Source organism: Balaenoptera physalus (genome assembly GCF_965194825.1).
Source record: "Balaenoptera physalus genome assembly, chromosome: 3".
In the NCBI taxonomy this organism is placed as follows: Eukaryota; Metazoa; Chordata; class Mammalia; order Artiodactyla; family Balaenopteridae; genus Balaenoptera; species Balaenoptera physalus.
In genome coordinates, this window is record NC_138890.1 from 62,362,626 (window position 1) to 62,387,668 (window position 25,043).

The 25,043-nt window shown below is 38.1% G+C and overlaps 1 long non-coding RNA gene and 1 pseudogene across 2 annotated transcripts in view; one reads left to right on the top strand and one right to left on the bottom strand.

The window, feature by feature from the left end:
- The window catches only part of LOC309657342 (sorting nexin-5 pseudogene), a 48,343-nt pseudogene that overhangs the window by 574 nt on the left and 22,726 nt on the right, over positions 1–25,043 (bottom strand). The window contains exons 2-3 of the transcript XR_014268310.1: positions 4,721–5,303; positions 14–4,041 (exon numbers count right to left, since the gene is read on the bottom strand). The product of XR_014268310.1 is annotated as a sorting nexin-5 pseudogene (transcript). The remainder of the gene's footprint in view (positions 1–13; positions 4,042–4,720; positions 5,304–25,043) is intronic.
- LOC309657369 lies at positions 2,338–22,025 on the top strand. The gene is made up of 2 exons (XR_014261774.1): positions 2,338–2,471; positions 20,305–22,025. It is a non-coding gene; the product is annotated as an uncharacterized lncRNA (long non-coding RNA).

A 25,043-nucleotide genomic window follows, 5' to 3' on the forward strand; every position in this document is an offset into this window, starting at 1 on the left:
CCTGAGGAGTTACCTGGAGAAACAAAGAGTCTTGCTGTGGAGACTGCAGTCCCAGCCTCATTTTCTGCAATGCACTTGAATTCCCCAGAATCTTCAGGAAATGCTTCTGCGATAATTAAGGTGCACACTTCCTCTGGAAAGGGGAGAGAGTCAACTTGACCAGAGTATTTGGATCCCTCAAAATAACAAACAGTGTGGGAGGATGTCAGGGAGAGTAGAGGTACTGGGAATAAATACTGTATTCCTAAGATTTAAAAAAGTCCATCTGATTAGTTTTTTTGTCTTTGAGTGGGCTCATGAAGATAAATCTTAAAAATACAACCTAAAATAATCCCAGCATGGTCCCTAACACCTACTTCTTAGACACATCTGTTTTCTCTACTACACTATGAGCTTCTTAAAAACAGGGATTATACTTTATCTCTTGAATTCTAGATTTCTGTAGCTTTAGTGCTTAGCATAAAGGTCCTATAGAAAGATTTTCTGAACTGACCTAAAGATTATTATTGCCATGGTAGTTAGACAGTGATGGCCACTGTGTGATGGGCACCACACATACTTCTTGGACAGTCAACAATTTGGATGTATGATGTCAGGACACCTCCTTACTGCCTCTCTATGTTGCTCATGAGGCACAAATAATATGCCAAATGGAATTAGAGGAAGAATTTGTGCCCTTTGAGGGCAGGGACTCCTCAGTGTGAAGAACGGAACCTGGCCATAGCCTGTGTCTAGTAAATACATGTTGAATGAATGAATAAACGAATAAATACACTGATAAATCCCAGTTATCTTGCTTCTTCTGTTGTATCAGTTCAAGAGTTGGCATAGGGTAGCCTCAAAACTGCTCCTGAAGGCAAAAGTGGCTTAGGAGACAAAGTCTTCTGATGCTAAATTTGGTTTAATTATTTATTATCAAGATGTTGAAAAATTGTGCTTACCAGGAATGGATGATAAACAAGCTTCTGAAAGATAAAACAATAGAGAGAGAATTTAAATGATGACAACTTAATTGGGAGAAGGGGCCATGTGTGAAATAACTTGAAGCAAATACAACGTTGACTGAAATCTTGAGTCACAGGCTGTAAATTCTCTAGAAACTCGGAAAAGGTACATAATGGAATGAACACTTGGCAAGGTGCTAGAAAAAAAACTGTATTTTAGCCGTATTCTACCACTAGATTGCTCTGTGACTTTGTGAAAATTACTTTACTTCTTTGGGCCTTAGTTCTTCATTTCTAATAGGAAGTAAGACCAGATATATCTCTTCTCTGAATGTGAACTGTTGCTGAAACACTAATCCTGAGGTGGCCTTTTTCTCCCGAGAAAATCCTTTTCTTTTACTCTTTCTAATTAAAATAAAGTTGAATATTCCATTATAAAAATACTGTAGAAAACTACACAAAAGGTTAATAGTTTTCTCTGGGTGGTAAGAATGTAACTTTAAATTTCTTGTACATTTTATATTTTTCTAGATTTATTATAATAAATATGTATTACTTTAGTTTCAGAAAATGCAATAAATGTTATTTTTAAGGGAAATACCATGTTGTGTGATAGAGGCGTTTCTTCCTAAATGTGATGTGCAAATGTTCACTTGTTTTGAATTAATATTTAAGTGAGTATATTTTCTTCACTTGATGCAAGAAATACCTTGGCTTGAACCTTGGCTGCAGCATTTACTAGCTTTGTGACCTTCAGCAAGGTGTTTAGCATTTCTTATTTCAGTTTTCTTGCTTATAAAATGCAGATGATAACGCATACCTCAAAATATTGATGTGAGGATTAAATGAGAAATTGTTTATAAAGTATAAACTCAGTGTTTAGCATGAGGTAGATCATCATACTTGTTACCTTTCCCTAAATTAATTATTTGGTAGGAAACTTACACAATAAAGTATTTCGAAAGTTATACACCAGTTTTCATTTGTTTTGCTCTTTAAAAAATATGTTTATTCTCACATTTTTTTCTTGTTTGTATACCAAGAACTGTTTAGGAAGATAAGGTTAATCTCTGAAAACAAACTAGTCTTTTTACAGCTATTAAAACTATTGTTTAATCAGAACAAAACAGTTGTTTTGTTTTCTTTTCTTTTTTGGTTGTTTATGTTGAGGAATCATTTGGATTTGAAGTAATTGGTTAGCAGTAGCAATCTTTGAGCCTGTAACAAATCAGCTATTAAACATTAAAACATGAATTAGATTTCAAAGTTAATCAGAATGAAAAGTAAATTCAAAAGCTTATCACTGTACTTTTTCTCAGAATTCGGAAGTCATCTGAGTCTGCTATCTGCTCTTTCTCTCTGTACCAGTGAACTTGAACTGTGGCTGTGGCCTGGACTCGGCATTCAAACACGACACACTGACCTCTGGTTGTAGAGATGTCTTGAAGATGCTGAAGAATAAACACAGAATTCACAGAATGGAAGAAACTGTTTCACCATATACAATGATTTGGGGTGCCAATTGCAGTAAGTGTGCATGCTTTTCATCATAATTATTGACAACTGACTGTACCTTAATCAAAATAAAGAGCTTGCTGGGCATCTTTTGTGTTTATAGTGTGCTTTACAGTCAGGTATAAGTTTTTATCTCAGTTTCATGGCGTTTAATGAGAAAGTTGGCTCTTCACTTCCCCAAGAGCCATTTTTCAAGACAGAAAACCAGTTACTTGAAAAGTCTTCACTTTGTTGTGTTATTTTATTGAGTACCTATGAAGTCACAGATTTAATCTTTATTATTGGTCAAGCAGCATGGGCAGTATTGTAATTTGTTAAGGATTCTGAATCATGACTTAGAGGAATTGGGCCAAAATCACAACTTTGCCACTAGCTGGTTGAAGCTCATCATAGGAACTTGGAAGACTCTTAACCTTTGTAGAACTCATGTTCTTTGTGAAATAGGGCTAGTAAAATGCTCAGCCTACTTGAAGTTTTGAGGCTCATTTCATAGAAATAATCTGAAAACTTTCTTTAAAGAATGAAGAGTTATACTGATATATAAGAAGTGTTTATTAACAATAGCTAGTATAGTCTCATAATGCATATGAACGAGTGGCATTTGTTGTAAATTTACCCCTTAAATTTAAATCCTAATCTCTCTCCTCTCCTATTCTCAGCTCCAGGGTCCTCTAGAATCTAGAATTACATTTCAGATTATAACTTGGCCCTCAGACCAGAGAGAGAGAGGATCAGAGGCCCTTCTGTCAGGTGAGACCTAGTTAAGACATAATGACCACCAACCCAGCCCTTGAGCCTGATGCCCAGGGCTGCATATTACAGGGAAGGAATGCAGCAGGAGACTTGTGGAAATAATAGACGCTTGTGCCTGATGGCATCTGCTGAAAGCGGGCTTCCAGAATTGATAGTAGTGCTCCTTACTCTTAATGACATTGTTTTCTGTGTCTCCCATCCTGTATCTGGTTAAGTCCCTGCCATGCTTCTCATACCTTGGGCCAGCAATGGCAATAGTTCCAGTTCTGTTAGGTTTGGAACAGAGAGCCCAGAGAAGATATCAACCTTAGCTTGGTTTGACCTAACTGATTGAATCCTGCTGTTTCCAGTGAGTGATAGAGGAGGCTTCTCAATCCTGATCTCTGACTGTGACCCAAGCAGGAAGGAGATATGGCTTTGCTTGTTGACTACTTCAGAAGGGCATCTTATGGCCAGTTAAGATAATCTGATGAATCTTGAGGTCAGGCAGAGCATTGTCTGCTTGGAAAGGACAGTCTAAGCATTTCCTTCCAGAGCTGGAGGATTGACACAGAGCAAATATCTAAAGAGCGTAGGATAAACCATGAGTTGCTCTGTGACACTGAACAATAATTTCATGCTTTCTGGGACTCAGTTTTCTCATATATAAAATAATTATAATCTCTGAGGTCCTTTTCTAGTTTTCTTTCATTCTTCGTTCACCTTTGATAATCCCCACAATTTATCTATAAAATCCAAACTGCGTCATGCAGTGTGGATAGGTTACCTTGGTAAACACAGGGGCTACTACACAAGTGGATCCCGACAGGCTGCTGCAGGGACTCTGCATCTGGTTTAAGAAATAGAAGAGACACTATCATCCATATTGTCAAGGCCCCAAAACCTAGGTGCATGGTGGGCATGGACTAACTGGATCATTTTTAGCTGTTACCGACCACACCCTAAGTTTACTTTCTGAAAAGGCTGATGCTCCTAATTTAAATGTCAGTTTGGATGTCTGCTCCAATGCCACCCTTTTTTCTCTCTCCTCCAGCATTCCATTAGCTGAGATGGTGAAATACAACACTGGGAGATTACATTTGAGAAATGAGTATTTAGAGACTGTGTATTAAAGGTTTAAATAACTTCTAAATTTTACTGACTAGATTTTTTTCCTTTCTCCATACAGTTGTTCTTGTTGTATCTTTTAGATTTTTGAAAAAGCATTTCCCCCTTTTTTAATTAAAAGGGAATTCATTCCTTGGATAGTTGGAATATTCTATTATGGTACTGAGCTCCTAGAAACCAACTGTCCCTTATGGTCTGGCACACAGACAAATGGCCAACCCACAGAACTACCGTGGAGTTATTTCTGAGACCCATAGATTTCTTTCTTGTTCTTTCTGAGGTCATGCAGCTGGAGGCTCTCCCTATGTGTGCTTTTCAAGAAAGTTGCATTGATTCCTTCCTCTCTGGGCCTGTGTCTCCATTACCAGAACCCCTCAGAAAGCTTTTAAAACTGAACCTACCCTCTGGGGGTCAATACACAGTGGTTGAACTAAGGTAGAATAACTTGATCTGATATTGGAGGTTTCATTAACAGGGGAACTGATGGTCAGAGAAACTCTAGTGGTTTTCTTCTTTATCCTGTGGGGGAAACAAAACCAAACACAATCCAGTTAAAGAAAGATTAGAGGTGGCTTTGATAGAAGTGCCTCACTGAAAATACATTTGAATGTTTGACATTTTTTACCTTTAGGCCTTATTTTTTTTTTGATTTGCATAATAATTCAAGTAATTTTTGTTTTTGAGCAAGTATTAGTGGATTATGCCTCCTAGTAGTTTTGCTTTAAATTTCCTTTGTCTTAGTCCCGTAATCAGTGGGCTGTCACTAAACACTTAAACTGTGCAGAAGAAATAACTTATAAAGCAAATAATCACTTTGCACTTCGGGAAGTTGATAATTGGTATATTTTTTTAAAAGTAGAATTCTCCCTATATTCATATGCAACAAATGCACATTCACATTTTGTACTTACTCTGACATTTCTGTTGCATATTCCAAGCATAATCCCAGAGAGAAAATGTTTTCTTACTTCTCTGGGTACTTACCTAAAAGAAAGAGAAAAATGAAATTCTATCTAAATCTGATGGAAATTTAATGAAATTTAGTTCAAGTATATTGTATTCACACTAGGACCAGCAAATTAATTACAAACGGCAGATCAATCCAGAACATCTGAATTCTTGACTAAGGATGGAACTTCTTTAATGTTTGCAGTGTAAAAATTCCAGATGTTTACCTTTACGGAGTTATGATGCTTGCACCCAAAAGAAGTGCTGAGTTATTTCCCAAAAACATCATTTCAGAGGGCATATGTTAGTGTCTCTGAATTTGCATTTTGATTTCAAGTCTTCAGCATATTTGTTATAAGAAATCCATTGAACCTAATTAAACTTAAAAGCTTTTGCACAGCCCAGGAAGCCGTTGAAGAAACGAAAAGACAACCTACTGAATGGGAGAAAATATTTGCAAATGATATGACCGATAAGGGGTTAATATCCAAAATATATAAACAGCTCATACAACTCAACATCAAAAAAACAACTTGATTAAAAAATGGGCAGAAGATCTGAATAGATACTTTTCCAAAGAGGAAACGCAGATGGCCAACAGGCATATGAAAAGATGCTCAACATTGCTAATCATCAGGGAAATGCAAATCAAAACCACAATGAGATATCACCTCACACCTGTCAGAATGGCTATCATCAAAAAGAACACAAACAACAAATGTTGGCGAGGATGTGGAGAAAAGGAAACCTTTATACCCTGTTGGTGGGAATGTGAATTGGTGCAGACACTATGGAAAATAGTATGGAAATTCCTCAAAAAACTAAAAATAGAACTACCATATGACCCAGGAATTCCACTGCTGGATATGTATTTGGAAAAAACAAAAACACTAATTCGAAAAGATACATGCAACCCAGTGTTCACAGCAGCATTATTTATAGTTACCAAGATATGGAAGCAACCAAAGTGTCCATAATAGATGAATGGATAATGAAGATATGGTGTGTATATATATATATATATATATATGGAATACTACTCAGCCATAAAAAGGAATGAAATTTTGCCATTTGCAACAACATGGATGGACTTGGAGGATATTATGCTAAGTGAAATAAGTCAGAGAAAGACAAATACTGTATGATATCACTTATATGTGGAATTTAAAAATTACGACAAACTAGTGAATATAACAAAAAAGAAGCAAACTCACAGGTATAGAGAACAAACTAGTGGTTACCAGTGAGGAGAGGAAGGGGGGAGAGGCAATATAGGAATAGGGGATTAAGAGATACAAACTGTTATGTATAAAATAAACTACAAGTATATATTGTACAATATGGGGAATATACCCAGTGTTTTACAATAACTATAAATGGAGTATAACCTTTAAAAATTGTGAGTCACTATATTGTACACCTATAACTTATATAATATTCTACATCACCTATAACTCAATTAAAAAAAAAGAAACCCATTGAAACACATTGCTGTGCTTACTGTAAGGAAGGGATGTCAATGTTCATATTATCTCTTTAATGCTTTAATAGAGAAATATATCTCAATTCTTAGAATCAGGAATAATTGGGCTTCTCCTGTGCTACTGGTTTCGTTTTTCCTCATAGATACCATGGATCTTAATATTGGTTGTATTTCCTTCTGTATTAGCTACTTGAAAGTCTAGTGCTCACTTCATGAAAGCCAATAATTCAACAGAGACTAGAGTCAGGATTTCCTAAATCTGTAACCTGATGCTTTTTTTTTTTTTCATTTTATATATGCTGATTTATTTACCCAAACCAACATTTAGATCACATGACCCCACAAAGAACTTTTATTTCCAGATAGAAGAGGTAGCTTGGCAGATGTAGACTAGTTTGAATAACAGAATACTGTAATTTCCAGAAAGCCATTGGTTTATGGAAATGGAATGAAGTTGTAACTATTCCAAAAATCCAGGCTATGTAGTCAATGAAAATAAAGTAGTTCCAACTTAAAAAGTCTTGTATTTGATACTGTCATTAGGACTAGATTTATCTAATCTCCTTCTAATCTCAATGTATAATCCCGTAATAGTTGGTGTCTTTTTTTAATCTTTAAAAACCCCTTTATCATCTCGAAGCTTTATAACTGTTTTTAAAATTTATTTATTTATTTATTTATTTATTTATTTATTGGCTGCGCTGCGCAGCATGTGGGATCTTAGTTCCCTGACCAGGGATTGAACCCATGCCCCCTGCATTGGAAGTGCGGAGTCTTAACCATTGGACCGCCAGGGAAGTCCCCTTATAACCATTTTGGACTTAGTTTGCTTTAGACTAAAATTTTGGTGATATAAAAGATTTACTATTTCATGTTTTATTTCCTGTGATGGATAATGGCTACAGAGTGTACATTTTATTATTATTTAAATTTTGCCTATATATTATGTTTACTCCTTTCTAAGCATACAGTATTTTATAATACATTTGTAAGATTAAAATAAATCTGTGGGGACTTCCCTGGTGGTCCAGTGGGTAAGACTCCACGCTCCCAATGCAGGGAGCCCGGGTTTGATCCCTGGTTGGAGAACTAGATCCTGCATGCCACAACGAAGATCCCGTGTGCTGCAACTAAGACTTGGCAACAGCCAAAATAAATAAATAAATACATATAAAAAAAAAAAAAATCTGTGAACTGGAACTGCTTTTTTAAAAAGGGTTAGTTGGTTGTTTTTTAATTTTCAAAGAACAGATAGAATTTTTCTTTGGTAGTTCAGAAGAAGATAGCTTTAGTTCTGTGAGCTAAAGGGATTGCAAACATGCACAGATTACCTTTATGTCCAAAACTGGGCACAAAAAGAGTTTATAACTATGGACTCTCTAAACAGAGTAGAATCAAACCATGAAGTGTTAGCTGTATTTCTTTGACTTGGATCATCTTTGTAATGAATGAAAACTTCACAAACACCTCAAACTTTTGAATTAGTGAATACTTCCTGATGTCTCCTATGCCAAGACCCCAGGAGCAACACAAGGGAGTTTAGAGTTAACTGGTACAATGAAAGTATATGAAAAGCTCACTAATGCAAAAGATGCATGATAATAATAATATAAGTACTATCTTAGTAATACCATAAGACATCAGAAACACTAAAGTCATAAGACATTAAATAGTGCCAGTGACATCACAAGACATCATGTAATCACCCCACAGGCTGTTGGAAATAAGTGCTATGACTTCAAAGGAGACAGAAGCTTGACCAGCATAGGAAAACTTCCTGCCCAGGGTGGACCTTCGGTTTTTTTTTTTTTTTTTTTTTTTTTGGACCTTCGGTTTTGAAGAATGTTAAAATTGGAAAAGACAAAGTGTGTATGTGTGTGAGTTGGGGTTGGGAGTTAGCCGGTGAATAGTGGTGGGGGATGGGTAGAAAAACGAAGTAACATTCATGGAACACTAACTGGTGTGCCAGTACTGTGCTTTTCTCTTTACCTCATGTGGGGAAAGCATTCCATAACCATTCAATGGCATGGAATGCTCTGGGATCAGATTGCCTGGATTTGCGATTTATTAGGTATATTAGGTTTCCCTCTAAGCCTCAATTTCCCAATCTGTAAAACAGGCACAATAATAGTGTTTATTTCTAGGGTTGTTTTGAGGATTAAATGAGATAGCCTACAAAAGCACTTAACTCATATTTGTGCCACATATCAGTCACTCAGTAAATGTTAGCTGCTGTTATTACTGTGATGGTGATTGTTATAGGTAGATCCAGGGGAAGTTCCACCTTTCCTCAGAGGTTTCTAATCTAGCTGTCTTTGATTTTTCTTCCTTGTGAACTTACAACGCTTATAATACACCTTTTTTGGGGGGGCTGCACTGTGTGGCTTGCGGGATCTCAGTTCCCCAACCAGGGATTGAACCTGGGCCATGGCAGTGAAAGCCCGGAATCCTAACCACTTGGCCACCAGGGAACTCCTTATAATACACTTCTGTTTTTAATTATTTACTATTGCATACTTTCATCTGGAAGTTCCTTAAGATCAGGGGTCTTTTCGTATGTTTCCCATCCCCAAAGTGTCTAGTCCAGATAGTAGGCGTGGAGCTGATTGATTTTATAGATTATTGCATAAGGAGATGCTGTGAATAGTTGTCCTAGGAGGTATGTGTTGGTTTGTGCCATTTCCCTCAACCCCATCCCACAAATAATAACAGTTGATATGGAAAGATTCCTCCTCTTCTAGAAAAGGGAACCCTCCTACACCATTAGTCGGAATGTAAATTGGTACAGCTGCTATGGAGAACAGTATGTAGATTCCTTAAAAAACTAAAAATAGAGCTACCATATGATCCAGCAATCCCACTCCTGGGCATATATCCAGAGAAAACCATAATTTGAAAGGATACATGCACCCCAGTGTTCATTGCAGCATTATTTACAACAGCCAGGACATGGAATCAACCTAAATGTCCATTGATGGAGAAATGGATAAAGAAGATGTGGTATATTCCATATACTATGGAATATTACTCAGCCATAAAAAAGAACGAAATAATGCCATTATTTCGTTCATGCAGTGACATGAATGGACCTAGACATTGTCATACTGAGTGAATTAAGTCAGACAAAGACAGATATCATATGATATCACTTATATGTGGAATCTAGAAAAAGGTACAAATGAACCTATTTACAAAACAGAAATTGAGTCACAGATGTTGAAAACAAACTTATGGTTACCAAGGGGGAAAGGTGGGGGAGGGATAAATTGGGAGATTGGGATTGACCTATACATGCTACTGTATATAAAATAGATAACTAATAAGAACCTACTGTGCAGCACAGGGAACTCTATTCAGTACTCTGTAATGACCTATATGGGAATAGAATCTAAAAAAGAGTGGATATATGTATATGTATAACTGATTCACTTTGCTGTGCAGCAGAAACTAATACAACACTGTAAATCAACTATACTCCAATGAAAAAAATCAATTAAAAAAAAAGAAAAGAAAGATTCCTCCTCTTCTAACCTTGGAAGTAAGTCCTCACACCACACCAGCCATCTTAGGTGAAGTTAAGCAATCACAGAATTGCAGGGACTTCCCTGGTGGTCCAGTGGCTAAGACTCCGTGCTCCCAATGCAGGGGGCCTGTGTTCGATCCCTGGTCAGGGAACTAGATCCTACATGCCGCAACTAAGAGTTTGCATGCTGCAACTAAAGATCCCACATGCCACAACTAAAGATCCCGCATGCCACAAGGAAGATCCCACACATGGCAATGAAGATCCCGCATGCTGCAACTAAGACCCGGCGTGGCCAAATAAATAAATAAAAATATTTTTAAAAATTCAAAAAAGAATTGCAGACCAAGAGAAGACATGGGACATCTTGTCTAACATCTTCAGAGAACCAAACTCTAAGGGTCATAGAGGTTATGTATTTGCTCAAGGTCATGCGGTCTGTTGGTAGAAGAGTCAGGATTAGAATCAAAATCTCCTGTTTTCTAGTGCAATCCATATGGGCCTCTAGCAAATTGACTCTATATTACCAGATAAATGTAAAACTGCAGATATTAGTCTGAGTAGTTAAAACTGTAGTGATTTTTTCTTTTATCAGGATAGAGCATTTTTACAGTTCTGAATTCACTGGGTAATGGAACAGTCTTTTTACTTTGTATATTAGCTCCTTGAGGGCAGAGACATAGTCTGTTTTGTTTACTCTTGTATCCCTAGTGCCTAGAATAGTGCCAGGCACATAGGAGATACTCAATAAATATTGGTTGAATGAATGAATTTGTTAGCAATATTGGCTGAGACATCAGTTGAGAATGTTTGTGGCTTCTAGAGATTCTAACCTTTTAAGTATCAGACCCCGGAAAGAAACCCTATAAACAGCAGGGAAACTCTGGCTGTGGCAGGAAAATAAAAATGAAATTCTTCCCCTTACGGGAAGAGCAGAATTAAGTAAAAGTGTATATGAAACATTTGGAACATCTTGGAAGAAACATACGTTTTAAATAAATATTAAGGTCAGTTGGTTCAAGAGGCTAGAATTTCCTTTAAGCTCCTTGGCACATCTTGAAGGAGAAGCTAGAAAACATCAGCAGAATAGTTTCAGTGGTGGATGAGATTCAGGTTTTTGTCCACCTTGAAATTGTCCTATGCCCCCAGGCTAATGAGAAAAAAAAAGAGAAAATCCAGTTCTTATGAAGGTAAGGCCCCCTAACATTCCAGATGCTTCCTGTTCTAAGCATGAACAATCAAACTTTATGTGCAAGGCACCAGAGGGCCCTTGTTGTCATTTAATCAGTGGGGTGAACAGACCAGGCAGGATTTCCCATGTTCTGTCCATGATCATCCAGCCAATGAAAGGAGACAGTGATAACTAATAGAACCAGGAAATGTCCTGAATCTTACTTTGGGATATGCCACTGGTTAGCATGAGTTGAATAGTCTATGTCTGAAGATGATACAGAAATGGATAAAAATATAGAGAGGCCAGATAGTATGGGAGAGAGAGTACTAATTCATGACTGAGGAAATCTAGATTTTGATTCTAGATCTATCATTAATTAGTTACATGACTTGGGCAAGACCCTTTAGAGTCTCAGTTATATCTAATGAGAAGTGAGACGGTTTCTTTTTAAATATTTAAAATATTTGATCCTGCTTTAAAATCTCTGATTTTCATAATAACGGGAGTAGATGAAATTCCATCAGAGCATAAGGGAAAGAAAGATGAACATTGGCACTAAAGGCAAAACCAGTCAACACTTAGGTCTGTGGCTTAAACTGCCACTCCAGAATGCAGAGGTTTGAAAAATGAGCTGTGCTTTAGGAATTACTTAAACAGTTTAAAGTGTGATTTATTTATGAAAACAAATCTTTCAGAACTCATTTGGGTTAGTGATAAAACCAAACCAAACATGAGAACATCCCTCTTCCTTCCAGAAAAGGAATATTTCTTTAAAAAGCTCACTCTTAAATATTGACTTCTCTTGCTAAAGCCACTGCAGTCATTACATTTGGTTCTCATGTATTTCCCTCTAGAGGATAGAAAAGGAGGTTTTCAGAAAGAAAAAAAACCCTTTTGCTTGACTGCTATGAAATAATACCACCCTCTAGAGTATCAAAATGAAAATGTGGATTCAGAATATGTGTAGGCCCTACATGTGACCTGTCCTGAAGTGTTCCTTCTTGACTTTAGGTAGCACTGGGGATGTCCTTGAGAGAAAAAATAGATAGGGATTTTACTTTGGTGATGAGTTACGCTAGCAGGCTTCATGTCTCACGTAAATGGTAACCTTTTGCTGAGTGTAACCCTAGCTCTTTGAAGAGAGAACAGAATTAGACTCCACCAAATGAAGAGTCTAAGACCTTGGCAGTCTTACCCTGGAAAGATGACAGGATACATAGAGATCATGAACAATGGTGAGGCCCTTATAACACTGCCTGAATAGGATGTCTGCAGAGTTATACCAGCTTCATGGATGTAATGTAGGTTCAGTGGTCTGAGAAATAGAACATCAGGTCTATTTAAAAGTGAACAACAGAAGACTCAGATAGTAGCTATATTAGGCAAAAATTGGGGAAAGAGAGCGAGGTAAGGCAGGTTAGCAACATACAGTATTTCAGATGTTTCAAAATGTCACCTTAGAATACTTAGTGAAAATTCACACAATAAGCTAAATTTGGTGCATTCTTTTTATTTTTAATTTTATTTTTTTACTTTTATAAATTTATTTATTTATTTTTGGCTGCATTGGGTCTTTGTTGCTGTGCGTGGGCTTTCTCTAGTTGCGTGGAGCGGGGGCTACTCTTCGTTGTGGTGCGCGGGCTTCTCATTGTGGTGGCTTCTCTTGTGGAGCACGGGCTCTAGGCACATGGGCTTCAGTAGTTGTGGCACGTGGGCTCAGTAGTTGTGGCTCGTGGGCTCTAGAGCGCAGGCTCAGTAGTTGTGGCGCACTGACTTAGTTGCTCCGCGGCATGTGGGATCTTCCCGGACCAGGGATAGACCCCATGTCCCCTGCATTGGCAGGCGGATTCTTAACCACTGCGCTACGAGGGAAGTCCCTGGTGCATTCTTTTTAAATGTTACTTAAGTTATTTGATTTGATGGATGAGTTTGCTTTTCCAATTTTTTTTTGTTTGCCTATTTTATGACTTAGTATGTATTTTAAATATTTATCTCCTATTTGATAATAAATGCCATAGTAAGTTACCTTTAGTCACAGAAAGATAATTAATATGAAGTGTCCACAAAGCAACAGATATTGTGGAAGACATTTATTTTTCATTTTATAGTATTCCTAACAGAACACAAGGAGAGAGGAAAAACAGTTGAGGATGGAGGTACATGAGTTAAGTCAGAAAAGGAGTTGTGAATTGTGTGTATGTTTGATGTTTTCCATCACTCTTATTTATTTATTTATTTATTTATTTATTTATTTTTAACGTCTTTTTTGGCGTATACTTGCTTTACAATGTTGTATTAGTTTCTGCTCTATAATAAGGTGAATCAGCTGTATATATAGATATATCCCCATATCCCCTCCCTCTTGCATCTCCCTCCCACCCTCCCTGTCCCACCCCTCTAGGTGGTCACAAAGCACAGAGCTGATCTCCCTGTGCTATGCACCTGCTTCCCACTAGCTATCTATTTTACATTTGGTAGTGTATATATGTCAGTGCTACTCTTTCACTTCGTCCCAGCTTCCCCTCCCCCAGCCCCGTGTCCTCAAGTCCATTCTCTACATCGGTGTCTTTATTTCTGTCCTGCCCCTAGGTTCATCAGAACCATTTTTTTTTTTTTTAGATTCCATATATACGTGTTAGCATACGGTATTTGTTTTTCTCTTCTGACTTACTTTACTCTGTATGACAAACTCTAGGTCCATCCACTTCACTACAAATAACTCAGTTTCATTTCTTTTTATGGCTGAGTAATATTCCATTGTCTATACGTGCCACGTCTTCTTTATCCATCATCTGTCGATGGACACTTAGGTTGCTTCCATGTCCTGGCTATTGTAAATAGGGCTTCAATAAACATTGTGGTACATGTCTCTTTTTGAATTATGGTTTTCTCAGGGTATATGCCCAGTAGCGGAATTGCTGGGTCGTATGGTAGTTCTATTTTTAGTTTTTTAAGGAACCTCCATACTGTTCTCCATAGTGGCTGTATCAATTTACATTCCCACCAACAGTGCAAGAGGGTTCCCTTTCCTCCACACCCTCTCCAGCATTTATTGTTTGTAGATTTTTTGATGATGGCCATTCTGACCGGTGTGAGGTGATACCTCATTGTAGTTTTGATTTGCATTTCTCTAATGATTAATGATGTTGAGCATCCTTTCATGTGTTTGTTGGCCATCTGTGTATCTTCTTTGCAGAAATGTCTATTTAGGTCTTCTGCTCATTTTTGGATTGGGTTGTTTGTTTTTTTTGATATTGAGCTGTATGAGCTGCTTGTATATTTTGGAGATTAATCCTTTGTCCGTTGCTTCCTTTGCAAATATTTTCTCCCATTCTGAGGGTAGACTGAATAATTTGCTGATGGTTTTGAAAAGTTCTTAAGGACGTTTTGGTACACAGGAAATTCTAAAAATGCACCTTATCATTTCTTCCCCGGTTTATCTAGACCATTTCCCAGCAACAGTAGGTCTTTATTTTTCCAGATCTCTTGATCATTTACCATACTGCCTTCACGTTTGATCACGTTTCTCTGTCTTTTGTTCTCTCTCTATTGCTTTTTATTTTTTATTTATCTTTATTTATTTACTTATTTATTTTGGCCATGCCATGTGGCTTGCAGGATATTAGTTCCCCAATCAAGGATTGAACCTGGGCCATGGCAGTGAAAGCGCCGAGTCCTAACCACTGGACTGCCAGGGATTCTCTCTCTCTTGCTTTTTAGAAAAAGAAACCACTTCTTTTTATTTTCAACACAGTTAAAGTAATGTCAAGGGTGGGTTGCTATTTTCTAGATGACTAGAAATTTTACTTAATTACATTCAATGTTTTGCCTCTTCCTAATGTTTAGTCAAATTTCTTGATTTTATACAGTGCCAAGGAGATTATCAATTATGTCTTTCCATGTTAAATACTCACTGTTCTGGTTCTCATGGTTTCTCCAGTAGCTAAACGGTGTTTTGATATAAAGCTGTTTTAAAGGATAACTATTACACTCTAACTAGCATACAGATTTCTATTTGCATATCTCTGTGGCTGAACCTATACCATACTTGTTTTCCTATTGTCAAGGTCCACATTGTTCATGGCCTTTCTCAGACTGCTTCTCCATCAAAGGATATGATGCCTGATCCTGAGTTAGGAATGTCACTACTTCCTCCCCCTGATGCTAAGATCCTAGTTGGCTTGGAAACAACTGGGACATATCTTGAAACTCTTGCTCACTGAGGGGCTCTTTGGGGCATATGATCTTTCTACCGTTACTTGATGTTTTAGGTCAGGAATTCAAGAAGCATTAACTGGGCAGTTCATTTCCGATCCATGTGTTTTCAACTGGGGCAGCTGGGCCTAGAGAGTGCAATTATCCAAGATGGTTTCTTCACTCACAAGTGCGGCACGTTGGTGCTACTTGGCTTCTCTCTCTCTCTTTCCATGTGATGTCTCTTCCTCCAGGGCCTTTCCATATGACTTGGGCTTTTCACAGCATGGTGACCTCAGGGTAATTGGATTTCTTACATGCAGGCTTAGGGCTCTAAGAGCAAGTGTTCTAAGAATCTCTCTCTCTTTTAAAGAAAAACTTTCCCCACTTTGTTTTGTTGTTATTTCTTGGACCCTCATTTATGGCAGTACAGGAACTAGTTTTAAAAGACTCAGTTTGTAGAGTCCTTCTATACAATAAATTCAGACCTTAGGCCTCAAATACTAAGATAAACAGATGTTTGGTTTGAATTATATGGCAAACCACTTTGTACTTTGTTTTGTTAGAGAACTTTCAAGTTTAGTGAAAGATTGGGCTTAAGATTTTTTTTTTCTTATTTGAGGATAAAATACTGAAACCGAACCAGCTCTGGGGCAAAGGAGCAGTGGTGGCAGAGACCTAGACTCCAGGAGAATAATCTGCAACACTTCTGGTCTCATTTTCTAGCACCCCCAGTGACTGCTGGTCAGAGATGTTAGGAGAAAAATTGCCTAGAATTAAGAGTCTTACTGTCTTGGAAACAGTCAGCAACTTTCAATCCAACTTTTGGCAAGTTGACAAAGTTTGTATTTTGCAAACTCTCTTCAGCCCTGCAACCCTTTCTTGCACACACTTTATAGTGTTTTCTTCCTTTAGACGTAGCCCTCCAAAGTTATCACACCCTCAAGGCCACATCAGTACTGACTTGTTTTATACCAATCCTCTGATAGACTGTTTCAGACAAAGACACAGATTTCTCCATGAAGACATTCCAGTCCTGCCTTTGTCTTTAAACAGGAAGAGCCATTATTTTAACACAAATGACACCTTCTCCAGTGGTGACACTCTGAAGCAGACAAGCCAGTTGTCAAGTCATCTTAGAGGTGGGAGAGATTAGATTCCTTCTAATGTCTTTCACATCCTGCTAAATTCAGAAGAGACTGATATTTAACCCTAGAATTTTTATTTCCTTTGATATTTAGCCTAAAATAGAAAGAGGATGTTTGTCCTTTCTGATGCTACTGGCTTAAGTACATAAGTTTTTATGTTATAAGGTCATGCTCAATTTTTAAAAGAGGCTGTTCCATTTCTGTTTGTCCTCCTCACACACATACAGAGTTATTGTGAAGAGGAATGCTATGTGCACAAGGACAGCTAAGACCACATACTGTCATTAGCTGGGAGTCAGGTTACCCAGCACATGGACAGTGGCATGTGCTAGAGCTATGTGTAACTAGAAGAGTCCTAGAGAGGGGAATCTGTAGCATTAAGCAGGCTTCGCAAATTAAAAAAAAAAAAAAAAAGATCACGTACAACAATCCTCTCTGAGCTTGATTTTAAAAACTTAAATGAGGTTAATCACCAGCACTGTACTAACCACTTTGTATGCATTATCTCATTCACTTCCATAAAACCCCCAAGATACAGAGATATTATTGTTCTCATTTTACAAATAAGGAAACATAAGCTTAGAGAGGTTATACAAATTGCCCAAACACACATAGCTGGTAAGTGGTGAAGCCAGGAATAATATCTGCACAGTCCATATCTAGAGCAGAGGGCTTTTAACCTCTACTATAAGAAATATACTTCTTGACCTGTGTACTCCTTAGGAAATAGGAGGAAAGGGGATCTAAATTCCAATGAAAAGCCTAGCCTTTGTCAAAATTCAGTTAGTTACTCTTGTATGGATCTATTTCTTGATTCTGTCTTCTGTTCTGTGTTTCTATCCCTCTTCTAATACCCCACTGTCTTGCTTACTGTAGCTCTAAAGCTTTGGGTTTAGGAGGGACCTTATAAGGATATGAACAGAGATGTCCATTAATAATCTCATATACAGGACACTGGGTCAGAAACTTAATTCTGACAGTGGTCTCTGTTTATTGCTTAGATGTGTAAGAAATTAGATGTGGTGTTGAGCTAAATCAAACTGGACAGTGTGTAAAAAGCTGTTTGCAAAGTGTGAGAGGGATGTGTGGTGACTATATTGATCCCATTTTGGGGATATGAAATAGCTTTGGGTTAAAGCTCCAAAGACCCGTATCAGAGAGCTTGGGAGAGGCAGAACTGAAAATGTGTTCAGTAAATAAAAATATTGAGTCCCAAAGGGTAAATTCTTACTAGGTCCAGCCCCCCTCACTACAGAATATGGTGTAATGATACCCCACTTCAGTTCTCTCAAGAAAGTTACCAAAAATATTTGCAAACAGTGCGACTGACAGGGCTTAATTTCCAAAATATACTAACAGCTCATACAACTCGACAACAAAAAAACAAGCAACCCAATCGAAAAATGGGCAGAAGACTTAAAGAGACATTTCTCCAAAGAAGAAATACAGATGGCCAATAGGCACATGAAAAGATACTCAACATTGCTAATTATTAGAGAAATGCAAATCAAAACTACAATGAGGTACCACCTCATGCAGGTCAGAATGGCCATCATTAAAAAGTACAAATAATAAATGCTGGAGAGGGTGTGGAGAAGAGGGAACCCTCCTACACTGTTGGAATGTAAATTGGTGCAGCCACTGTGGAAAACAGTATGGAGGTTCCTCAGAAAACTGAAAATAGAATTACCATATGCTCCAGCAATCCCACTCCTGGGCATATATCCAGACAAAACTATAATTTTTATTTTTATTTATTTTATTTTTGGCTGCATTGGGTCTTTGTTGCTGTGCGCAGGCTTTTCTCTGGTTGCGGCGAACGGGGGCTACTCTTTGTTGTGGTGCGCGGGCTTCTCATTGCAGTGGCTTCTCTTGTTGCAGAGCACAGGCTCTAGGCACATGGGCTTCAGTAGTTGTGGCTTGAGGGCTCTAGAGCGCAGGCTCAGTAGTTGTGGTGCACGGGCTTAGTTGCTCCACAGCATGTGAGATCTTCCCAGACCAGGGATTGAACCCGTGTCCCTTGCGCTGGCAGGCGGATTCTTAACCACTGCGCCACCAGGGAAGCCCAAAAGTATAATTAAAAAAGATACATGCACCCCTGTCCTCATAGCAGCACTATTCATAATAGCCAAGACATGGAAACAACCTAAATGTCCATCGACAGATGCAATGGATAAAGAAGATGAGGTACATATATACAGTGGAATACTACTCAGCCATAAAAAGGAACAAAATAATGCCATTTGCAGCAACATGGATGCAAGTAAAGATGATCACACTAAGTGAAGTAAGTCAGAAAGAGAAAGACAAATACCATATTATATCACTTATGTGTGGAATTTAAAATATGACACAAATGAACCTATCTATGAAACAGAAACAGAATCAGGGACATAGAGAATAGACTGGTGGTTGCTAAGGCGGAGAGAGGTGGGAGAGGGTTGGATTTGGAGTTTGGGATTAGCTGATACAAACTGGTATATATAGAATGAATAAACAAGGTCCTACTGTATAGCATAGGGATCTATATTCAATATCCTGCGATTCACCATTATGGAAAAGAATATGAAAAAGAAGGTATATATATGTATATCTGAGTCCTTTGCTGTACTGCAGTAATTAATACAACATTGTAATCAACTATACTTCAATAAAAAATAAATTAAAAAAAAATAAAGTTACCAAAGAATACACAAGGGGTGGGGGCAAGGGTAATTAGGACAGCTTATCAGGACATCTTTCTTCCCTAACTTCCTTCTTTTAGCACAGTTTAATTAGCTCATTGTCACCTTGGCAATGTTGAACTGTGTGAAAGACCAAGAAACTGAATACAGAGTAGGAGAGAGAAGTGTGACAGTGACAAGCTCGTGGAGGCAAGGGCAGTTGGAAGTGCCAGGAGATGGAAGTGTCATGATAGTAGACACATACGTAGAGCAGGAGCTTTTCGAGGAGGTAATAAAGAAGCTGGGGTTTAGAGAGGACTGAGAGAGGAAGTCAGGCTTTGCAGTGTCAGACTTAATCTCAGGGCTGTCCCTGGTCCCTACAGTAGCTTCTGGGACAGTACAAAAGTGATGTCCCTTGGAATCATAGAATCATGGACTCTTAGAGCCCCATATGACCTTGGAGTCCATCAAGTAAATCTAGCCCCTCAGTTTTAGTTTAAAGGGGACTTACAGTGACTGTCTAGTTGATCCCAAAACAATTTAGATATTCATGTCAGGCTTTAACATCCCTTTCTTTTGCAGTTTCCTCTCCTGTGAAAAATCCTGTTCATAAAAGACCCTGTGTGTTTATGTCCTTGTGTGTTTGTGTGCATATGTTGTCTATGTTGGGTCTGGTTTGTCAGACAGCAGAGTGAAGGATGGTGATTCTAGTTACCTTTTTAGCTGCAGATCTGAAACCAAATTAGTTAATCCATAGATATTTAGTGAGTATCTGCTCAGTGTAGTCCTTTGTTTTTGAGGCCTGGACAGCATATCTTAGGCACATAATTTGGATAACCCTTTGCTTTCTAGGTGCTTACATATTCTACAGGGAAATAAATAATGATGATAACAGTCCCTCAAGCACCACAGAAAAGCACTCAAGGGCTTCCCTGGTGGCGCAGTGGTTAAGAATCTGCCTGCTAATGCAGGGGACACGGGTTCGAGCCCTGGTCCAGGAAGATCCCACATGCTGCAGAGCAAGTAAGCCTGTGTGCCGCAACTACTGAGCCTGCGCTCTAGAGCCCACGAGCCACAACTGCTGAGCCCACGTGCCACAACTACTGAAGCCCCTGCTCCTAGAGCCTGTGCTCCGCAACAAGAAAAGCCACCACAATGAGAAGCCTGCGCACCGCAAGGAAGAGTAACCCCTGCTCGCCACAACTAGAAAAAGCCTGCGCACAGCAACGAAGACCCAACACAGCCAAAAATAAATAAATAAAATTTTAAAAAAAGCTAATAAAAAAAAGAAAAGCATTTAATAGTTTTACAGTGGTTCTCAAAATTTAATGTGCATATGCAGCACCTGAAAATCTCGTTAAAATGCAGATTCTAATTGAGTAGGTCTGGGTGGGGGCCTGAGATCATGCTTTTCTCACAAGCTCCCAGATAAAGCTGATGCTGTTGGTCCACAGACCACACTTTGACAAATAGCATGGCAAAGTGTCTTAACATTGGTTAAAATGTGAGGCATGCATAGGAAATACAAGTAAGTCATTTAACAGGAGACAGAAAGTTGGAAAGATTGGTTAGGATCAAATCCCCAAGAGCTTTGAATGCCAGGGTAAGGTTTTAGATGATAGGGTTAAGGAATCATTGCAGGTCTGTACTGGGTATAGAGTGACCTGATAGGACTTAAGGGCCATTTATTTGTCATCATGTATAGAACATATGGGGTAGAAGTTTCGTATTAGGTATCAAGTAGCAGAGACTCAGCTCCTGGCCTGTAATGCCAGATGAGGAAGATTGCAGAAAAGAGAGAGGAGAAGATTGGCAATAAGGAAGCTACCTGCTTAAAGACTGACCCTGGGTTGGGGGCTGGAAGTTGTTTGGATCATAAATCTCTTTTCTCTGCCCAGATTCCAAGAGATCCCTGCCAATCCCTTGGAATTCTGGCCAGTTCTACCAAGCTATAGGAATTACCAAATTTTAGAGAAGTAGAGTACCGTAAAATACAGTCAGCACTAAAACTATCCTGAGTATAATTTAATTCTTTTGATTCATAATGTATTTTTAGGAACCTGGGATGTTCTATGCAACTGAATCTTCCAGAAAATTGAAACAAACCTGTGAGTGCCAAAACATTTAAAAAAGTAAAAGTTGTAGATGCTTAGGGCAAAAATTCTAAAAATGCAGAGTACGAAAGGTATAAAGTGAAAAATAAAAGTTGACCCTTTCCTCCTAAAGCAACTAGAGAAAGAAGAACAAACAAGACCCAAAGTTATTAGAAGGAAAGAACTCATTAAGATCAGAGGGACTTCCCTGGCAGCACAGTGGTTAAGAATCCACCTGCCAATGCAGGGGACACGGGTTCGAGCCCTGGTCCGGGAAGATCCCACATGCTGCGGAGCAACTAAGCCCACGTGCCACAACTACTGAGCCTGCGCTCTGGAGCCTGCGAGCCACAACTACTGAAGCCCACGCACCGCAACGAAGAGTAGCCCCTGCTCACTGCAACTAGAGAAAGCCCTCACGCAGCAATGAAGACCCAACACAGGAAAAAAAAAAAAAAAAAAAAAAAATCAGAGCAGAAATGAAATAGAGACTAAAAAAACGATAGAAAAGATCAATGAAACTAAAAGCTGGTTCTTTAAAATATAAACACAACTGATAAACCTTTAGTGAAACTCATTAGGAAAAAAAGGGAGAGGGCCCAAATGAATAAAATCAGAAATGAAAAAGAAGTTACAACTGACAGCACAGAAATACAAAGGAACATAAAAGACTGCTATGAGCAACTATATGCCAATAAAATGGACAATCTAGAAGAAATGGACAAATTCTTAGAAAGGTGCAATCTCCCAAGACTGAATGAACCACGAAGAAATAGAAAATATATGAACAAGCCAATTACCAGTACTGGAATTGAATCAGTAATTTAAAAATTCCCAACAAATGTAAGTCCAGGATCAGATGGCTTTACAGGTGAATTCTACCAAACATTTAGAGAAGAGTTAACACCTATCCTTCTGACACTGTTCCAAAAAATTGCAGAGGAAGAAACACTTCCAAACTCATTCTGTGAGGCCGCCATCACCCCGATAACAAAACCAGGCAAAGATATCAGAAAAACAGAAAATTACAGGCCAATATCACTGATGAACATAGATGCAAAAATCCTCAACAAAATACTAGCAAATCAATTCCAACAATGTATTAAAAGGATTGTACACGATAATCAAGTGGGATTTATCCCAGGGATGTCAGGATTTCTCAATATCTGCAAATCAATCAATGGGATACAGCACATTAACAAACTGAAGAATAAAAACCATATGATCATCCCAGTAGATGCAGAAAAAGCTTTTGAGAACATTCAACATCTATTTATGATAGAAACTCTCCAGAAACTGGGCATAGAGGGCCTACCTCAACATAATAAAGACCATATATGACAAACCCAGAGCTAACATCATACTCAGTGGTAGAAAGCTGAAAGAATTTCCTCTAAGATCAGGAACAAGACAAGGATTCCCACTCTTGACACTTTTATTCAACATAGTTTTGGAAGTCCTAGCCACAGCAATCAGAGAAGAAAAGGAAATAAAAGGAATCCAAATTGAAAAGGAAGAAGTAAAACTGTCACTGTTTGCAGATGACATGATACTATACATAGAAAATCCTAAAGGCACCACCAGAAAACTACTCATCAATGAATTTGGTGAAGTTACTGAATACAAAATTAATATACAGAAATCTGTTGCATTTCTGTACTCTAACAATGAGATATCAGAAAGAGAAATTAAGGAAACAATCCCATTTACCATTGCATCAAAAAGGGTAAAATATCTAGGAATAAACCTACCTAAGGAGGCAGAAGACCTGCACTCTGAAAACTATAAGACGCTGATGAAAGAAATTGATGACCATACAAACAGATGCAAAGATATACCGTGTTTGTGGATTGGAAGAATCAATATTGTTAAAATGACCATACTACCCAAGGCAGTCTATAGATTCAGTGCAATCCCTATCAAATTACCAATGGCATTTTTCACAGAACTGGAGCAAAAAATTTTTTAAATTTGTGTAGAAGCACAAAAGACTCCGAAGAGCTGAAACAATCTTGAGAAAGAACGGAGCTGGAGGAATCATGCTCCCTGACTTCAGACTATACTAAAAAGCCACAGTAATCAAAACTGTATGGCACTGGCACAAAAACAGACACATAGATCAATGGAACAGGATAGCCCAGAAAAATTCCACACACATATGGTCAATTAGTCTACGACAAAGAAGGCAAGAATATACAGGGAAGAAAAGACAGTCTCTTCAATAATTGGTGCTGGGAAAACAGGATAGCTACATGTAAAAGAATGAAGTTAGAACATTCTCTAACACCATATACAAAAGTAAACTCAAAATGGATCAAAGACCTAAATGTAAGACTGGACACTATAAAACTTCTAGAGGAAAACATAGGCAGGATGCTCTTTGACATATATCTCAGCAATATTTTTTTTGGATCCATCTCCTAGAGTAATGGAAACAAAACCAAAAATAAACAAATGGGACCTAATCAAACTTATAAGCCTTGGCACAGCGAAGGAAACCATAACAAAATGAAAAGACAACCTACAGAATGGGAGAAAATATTTGCAAATGATGTGACTGACAAGGGATTAATAATCCAAAATATACCAACAGCTCATACAGCTCAATATAAAAAACAAACAACCCAATCAAAAAATGGGCAGAAGATCTAAATAGACATTTCTCCAAAGAAGATACACAGATGGCCAAAGGCACATGAAAAGATGCTCAACATTGCTAATTATTAGAGAAATGCAAATCAAAACCACAATAAGGTATCACCTCACACCAGTCAGAATGGCCATCATCAAAAAGCCTACACATAATAAATTCTGGAGAGGGTGTGGAGAAAAGGGAACCCTCCTACACTGTTGGTGGGAATGTAAATTGGTGCAGCCATTATGGAGAACGTATGGAGGTTTCTTAAACTACAAATAGAACTACCGTATGATCCAGTAATGCCACTCCTGGGCATACATCTGGAAAAGATGAAAACTCTAATTTGAACAGATACATGCACTCCAGTGTTCATAGCAGCACTACTTAAAATAGCCAAGACATGGAAGCAACCTAAATGTCTATCAACAGAGGAATGGATAAAGAAGATTTTATATACACACACACACACACACACACACACACACACACACACACACACACACACACAATGAAATATTACTCAGCTATAAAAGAATGAAATAATGCCGTTTTCGGCAACATGGATGGATCTACAGATTATCATACTAAGTGAAGTAAGTCAGATAGAGAAAGAGAAATATCAGGTGATACCACTTATATGTGGAATATAAAATAATGATCCAAATGAATTTATTTACAAAACAGAAATAGACTCACAGACATAGGAAACAAACTTATGGTTATCAAGGGGGAAAGTGGGGGGAGGGATAAATTTGGAATTTGGGATTAACAGATACACACTATTATATATAAAATAGATAAACAACAAGGACCTACTATATAGCACAGGGAACTATATTCAGTATCTTATACTGACCTAT